This window comes from Ctenopharyngodon idella, chromosome 24, assembly GCF_019924925.1.
Source record: "Ctenopharyngodon idella isolate HZGC_01 chromosome 24, HZGC01, whole genome shotgun sequence".
NCBI classification, from domain to species: Eukaryota; Metazoa; Chordata; class Actinopteri; order Cypriniformes; family Xenocyprididae; genus Ctenopharyngodon; species Ctenopharyngodon idella.
Window position 1 is genome coordinate 14,067,097 of NC_067243.1, and position 6,974 is coordinate 14,074,070.

At 38.0% G+C, this 6,974-nt stretch overlaps 1 protein-coding gene across 4 annotated transcripts in view; it reads right to left on the reverse strand.

Moving 5' to 3' along the window:
* The window catches only part of shank2b (SH3 and multiple ankyrin repeat domains 2b), a 113,043-nt gene that overhangs the window by 104,712 nt on the left and 1,357 nt on the right, over positions 1-6,974 (reverse strand). The window lies entirely within an intron of this gene.

Below are 6,974 nucleotides of genomic sequence, written 5' to 3' on the forward strand. Positions count from 1 at the left end.
TAAGGCTATATTTAACTTACATCCTGTAGAGCACTGCTTTTGTACGTTTGACAATACAATTGTACAATTGTTTATTTCCTATTGTCATTTATAATGGCTATTGTTGTTCATTTAAATATTGCTGTTCAATAAATATTATTTTATATAAAAAATATGTTGTATTTGGTATTGAGAAAGGGTCTATTAGTGTGTAATATGGATTGAGTGAAAGTTACATTAATACGCCATTAGATGTCGGTAAACTTTACGAGTGAATGAGTCAGTCGCAAGAGACTTTTAAATTGAAAGGGACTTTCGTAAACAAAGGACGTTGTTTTAGCGCTGTTATGGAAAATTCGCTTAACTGTAAAAAGGATAAATACAAAGATCCTTTCCTCAGCGGACATTCAAACGGATTTTATTATGGATATAATATTTTGGACATCGACCTGAAGAATGAATGTTTTATCAGACACAGGTAATGCTCTCTCTCTCTCTCTCTCTCTCTCTCTCAGTAATACTGTACAAAATGTTTTTAGAACATTTTAGAATTAGTAATGGAAGCTTGGTCAAACGGTCAACTTGAGATTTGAATCTGTGGCAGAAGGAAGTAGTTCTGCACAAAAGAGGGTTTTAAAGACACTCCGTTGACACTCGTGCCGTCAAACTGTTGTATAAACACAATATCACACTCATAGCCATGCAATATGGCAGTATATCAGCACGCTGTGATTACCTACGGCCGATAAACCTGCCCCGCACCCACAGTTATTAACAGCACACCAGACCCGATATCCGACAGAAACACTAATTTTAGCACTAATTTTAAATCATGTAGCCTAACACAAGCAATAAAACCAACATTAGGGATTATATGTCGCTGCATCTAGTTAAACATTGCATTAAACAACACAAGTAAAATAATAGAACAAAGAATGTTTTAGTAGGCCTATTTAACTGTAAGCTTATTCTAAAACTTTAATTCAAATTGTAAATAGCCTATATTAAACACATAAAGCGAGCAAAGCTCGCTCCCTTTAATAATCACTATAGCTTTCAGTCAGATGCAGCGCGATTGCCTACAATGCTCAGCGCTGCAAATCCTGCTGTAATTAGAAGCCTTTAACGGTCTTCAGACAGAGCGTGAACAAATAAGCATGGGACCATTTGAAAGCAGCTGTCAAATGCACCGAATTGAGTTGGAATAGTCTTGGCTATTGGACCCGCAGTCTACCCGTGCCTACCGCACGTCCGACCCCCACCCGCACCGCACCCGACACTTAAATATTATTCCACCCATTACATAAAATTTGGCGGGTCACCCGTCGGGTACCCGCCCGCGTGCAGGACTCTGTGCTGATATACAGCCATATCGCACAGCTACAAGTGTGATATTGCTCATATATGAAAAAATGGTTGGGAGAGAGCATCAAGAGGTTGACAATGCAAGAGCACTCTGTAAAGTGTACTCCAGCACATCCCAAAGACTTTCAATGAATTTAAGGTCTGGACTCAGAGGTGCCAATTCATGTGTGAAAATGATTCTGCATGCTCCCTCCCAACCATTCTTTCACAATTTGAGCCTAATTGTCATCCTGGAATATGATCATGATGTGTCTTCCTACATGGTTGTTTAAGAAACGAAAAGCTACACACTCCATCAATTATGGTTAGAAGAACTGTTGCCAAACATATAACATGCTAGAGACATAATAATCACAGCAATAATGATTCAGTCATAGACTCTTAAGTATTTGCCTATTTAAATCCAAACGACTTTTTTTTTTTGGCCAGGCAGCAAGAGAAGCATCTAATACTGCACCCTTCATTAAACCAATGCACAACCATTAATATTTCATGACCAATTTATTTCTCATCAAAACGTGCTGTGGATGTTGCATCAAAAGCCCTTGGGTTTATATTTTTTGCAGTATAGCAATTCTGGAACTCAAATCCCATCCTCATAAAACAAAAAGAGAAAAAGAGCAATAACTAAATTTTAGTGCTTGCTCATGCAAATCTCACCACCATAATGCTAGGACAGTTGCCAGGGTGTTGCTACGGTGTTCTAGATGGTTTCTAGGGCATTGCTATGGTGTTCTAGATGATTTCTAAGTGATCAAAAGAGCCTGAAAAAATTTGTTTTAAAAACATTCTAACCTAATATACCATTCAAAATTTGGGGTCAGTAAGATTTTTTTTTTATTTTTGAAAGAAATTAATGCTTTTATTCAGCAAGGATGCGTTAAATTGATCAAAAGTGACAGTCATTTTACAAACGATTTCAACAAAGATAATAAGAAATTTCTATTAGAATGATTTCTGAAGGATCATGTGACACTGAAAACTGGAGTAATGATGCTGAAAATTAAGCTTTGCTTTCACATGAATAAATTTTTTAAATATATTAAAAAAATATATATGTATATATCAATATATATATATATATATATATATATAAAAATCTTACAGACCCAAACCTTTGAACGGCAGTGTAAATGAACTGATTTTATTCAAGTCCAAAATATTATTTAACATCACTGAATTAAACTAAATAAATTAGGTTACAACAGCAAAACAAAAGGGTTAGATGATATTAGAAATAGCTCCTTTACAACCACTTTTTACAGTGTTTGACATGCTGGTCTGCAAATATGGCTTATTTCCTCCTTCAAAGGGATTTCTCAGCCATTTTATCATCCGCCAGGCGATGGTTCTGAGTCCAATCTCTTAGAAAAGAAATAGGACAGCTCTCGTCAACAAACCGCACGGTGTGCGATCATTCATGTCCATAGCTGTTAGATGCCATATTTGAGTGAGCAATAGAAGTGAGGCTTCTGTGAACTGTCTGAAAGGAAAGGGTAACTAAAGTATGGGTTTCATCTGGGCCAGAGAGTAAACCACTGAGAAGAGCAGAAAGAAAAAGAGCTGTAGGACTCAAAGGAGCAAGGGAGTGAGACGGAGGGATAGACAGGGAGGGAAAGTTGCATACAGAGGCGAAAAGAGAGGGAGAGCGAAAGGGGGACGGGCTGGCCTGGATCTGTGTCCGCTTGCCTTACCCCTGGTGACTTAACGGCAACACCGCACAGCTGTAAAATAGGGCAAGACTGGGGCTTGCGTATACGCTGGTGCAAGACGAGTAGAGCGAATCACAGTCTGAACATCAGTGTTATAAACAAGCGAGGTGAAGCTGATGAAAAATAAATGAGAAGCAAGGCCCAGTTCTATCACAACATGTCATCTAACCCCTCCCATGAGCTGCGTTCAATCTGAGCTCATCGAGGAATCCGCACGTCAATACGAGGGACAATTATTGCCCCCGGAGGACCATATCAGTAGAGTACAAACAATGGCAGTATATTGTTTCTCAGATAGGTTTTCATCTTTTTATTCAGCAATCCATTCAACCGCTCACTCTCTAGGGAAAATGAAATCAATTTAGAGGCTCCATTTAATGATTCCTTCACTCCACGTATTGTCAATTACACGATGGTCCTTAACTGAAGAGCATATAATATAATAATGAAGCCATCAGATCTTAATGAAATGCACTTATGTGCATTAATTTGATAAACGGATGCTCAGTGTTGGGGAACTACTCTCCAAGCAGCAGATAAACAAAAAATAGTACTAAAATAATTTTTTTTTTTTCTTAATCTCACATTCTCTGAACTGTTATATAGTGCACTGTATTTTTGTATCTGTATTTGACTGTTATTAAACTAAAAACAATAAAAGTGTTTCATGTTTTTAATCAGAGTAATTTTTGTTGGCACAAGAACAGTGAGGGGTATAGAAGAAATTAAAGGGTTAGTTCACCCAAAAATGAAAATTCTGTTATTAATTACTCACCCTCATGTCGTTCCACACCCATAAGTTCTTCGTTCATCTTTGGAACACAAATTAAGATATTTTTATGAAATCCGAGAGGTATATGACTCGTCCATAGACAGCAATATAACCACCCCTTTCAAGGTCCAGAAAGTTACTAAAGACATCGTTAAAACAGTCGACATGACTGCAGTGGTTCAACCTTAATTTTATGAAACAAAACAAAAATAATGACTTTATTCAACATCTTCTCTTCCCTGTCATTATCCTTACACATGTGACGCAGTAAGCACAGTGAAGGCTTTCATGTTTACATCCGAATGCCTGCTCAGTATTGGCCAAAGCTGATCACGTGAGCAGCACGACGCATGCGTGTGATACTGACGCAGGAGCCGACCAATAATAAGTCGGCGTTCTGACGTAATACCTGGAAGCGCTGAACGTAAACAATGTATGAGAATGACACAGAAGAGATTGTTGAATAGTCGTTATTTTTGCGCACAAAACGTATTCTCGTCGCTTTATAAATTTAAGGTTGAACTACTGCAGTCACGTCGACTGTTTGGACCTTGAAAGGGGTGGTTATATTGCTGTCTATAGACAAGTCATATACCCTTTGGATTTAATCAAAAATATCTTAATTTGTGTTCCGAAGATGAATGAAGGTCTTACGGGTGTGGAACGACATGAGGGTGAGTAATTAATGACATTATTTTTATTTTTGGGTGAACTAACCCTTTAATATTGTACAATTTCATCAACCGTCTCTGAATTAATCGAACTTTCCGTTAGTGGAGGAGATCCATTTCGTACGAACCGATTCAGTGACGAGAGAGAATTTTTCATAGAGGTTGATATGTAAATAAATATGGAGATGTTAATACTGTATAATTAGTGATAATTACTCCCGTGCATAAAAGAAATAATTTTATATCTTAAAACTGGTAAACACTGACTCGTTATAATCCCTCAGATCACCAACACAACACATGTTAGTATAGTAAATCAACAGAGAAAACTCGTAGCGTTTATACTGTAACTAATATAAACATTTATGTATGCATGCCATGGAGAACCCTATTCCATCAAACATCTACTCACCCATGCGCAGAACATGCTCTTCTTTGTTTATCAGATCATTCATTTGTATTTCATTAATATTTTGGCTAACTTTGAAAGTTTTTCTGCACCTACATATTTGATGCACTACTTAAAGCTGTTTAGCTTGAATGGTTACATTACTGATTTGATATATATGCGGAAAGAGGGAGCTTTCTTTCAGCATTGATCCTTTTTCGGCCGCAGTTTGGTCAGAAGCAAACGACGCTGCGTCATTTTAATATCAATTCGTATCGAGCGGCGTCTTTACTCCTGTCTATTCTAATATTCATGGTTTAAAACTTGCCTTCCGCGTTTAAAACAAAAAGGAAAGTAAATATATTTACAATATATGCGCACTTTAGTTGGTAAACTGATCAAAAAAGTTAACTTTATCAGCTTCCCCCTGCCTCTTCTGACAAACAGTCATTGAACCGCTGAACCGATTCACTAGAATGAATCAGACTATTCAACACAACATGAGGACCGTTTAGAATGATCCGATTCACTACTTTAAATTTGACTTTCAAAATGAAAGAAAATTCCGTTAAAGGAAGAAAGCTTCAGTAAAATGAATTCGACTTTCACATGAAAGGCTTTCAAACTCTACCCGAGGAGCGCTTATGAACCGATTCACTAGAATAAAGTGAACTTTCAAACGCTATATATGAGAGAAGTGATCGTTTAGGGTGAACAGATTCTCTCTCTCCAGAATGAATTGCACTTTTCAAAAGCTGCATACAGTGTGAGATAGTGTGTGAGAAAGAACAGTTTAAGTGCATTTGATATTTTCCTCATCATATACATGGGAAAAGTAGCTTATATTTGAAAACTACTTTTATTTAGTTACTCCCCAACACTGCAGCTATTATGAATCAGACAAACAGAGTCCTGGAATCACCTATTGGGCCTGCTTGTGTACATAAATCGCTTAGAAGCCTGAAGTGGACAGTGTGTGGCTGCAAATCCAGTCTGCTAAAATCCTCCTCTCCGCTTCTTATCTCTGTGGGACACAGGATAACAGAGAGCTTCCAACCCCATCCCCGTAATGGATAGATCACCACAGCCGCACAGCTGCAGCTCCTATTTACTATACAAGCAGAATCCTTGACCGGCACGCTGAAGATGCCTTACAATACTGATAATGTTGTTTGTCTCCTAATTACCGTTTTCTGGAGGCAATTTGACGGAGATCTTTTATGCACAATCACAACAGCAATCAAACGCATTGTGTTTTGAATGTCACACGTTGGTCAAAACCCCCCCTGAACGCTTCTGAAATGAAAAGAGAGCTCTGATGTATTTATTAGGACTCTTGAGAGGAAAATCACATCTTGACATGTTGCTGAAGTACAGTATGGTAGCAGCAAAGGCAGAATTTGCTGAACGGAGCTGTCAGTGTACGTCAAGTTGAAAGCTGAGGTGGATTTCCTGTCTCTTGACATCTCCTAAACTTAGCCTTTGCTATACAGTTTCTGAAGAGAAATTTTCATCATGAGATACAGTTTCATATCAAAACATCAGGACACAAAGCAGAAAACATTTTAAAACTGGAACAATCGTTGATAAAGCCACTGGACGCTGCAGTGGTTGGGTTCGGGCAAGATGTCTTTTAAAGTCTCCTGATACTTATCAAGGAAGATACAATGGATTGTGGCTCCGGCGGCCCTGAGAAGTGTCACTAGTGAAATCGGTCTTTTCTGTTGCTATGGAGTCGCAGGTTGGAAAGCCCATGAGACCATCACTACCCAAGCAGTGGATGGGAGAAAACCTGAATCTGCGCATAATGTGGCGTGTCTGAATAATGCTGACCTAAAAACTCTTTTAAGAGGCACATAAATTATTGTCAAAACTCCTAGAGGATTTTAAGTTCCCAAGGGATGCTGGAGTCACTTAAGCTTTGAATTTTACAAACATCATTTTTTGGGGGGGTTTTGTTTTCTTTAATAAACATGGTGTTTCCAGCTTAGAAGTATATGCAGATAAATAAACATATAGTCTCCCACTTTCCATTTTGCATCACTTGTCTTCCTCAAAAAGTGTTCATTTTTATTAGTTATAGTCTG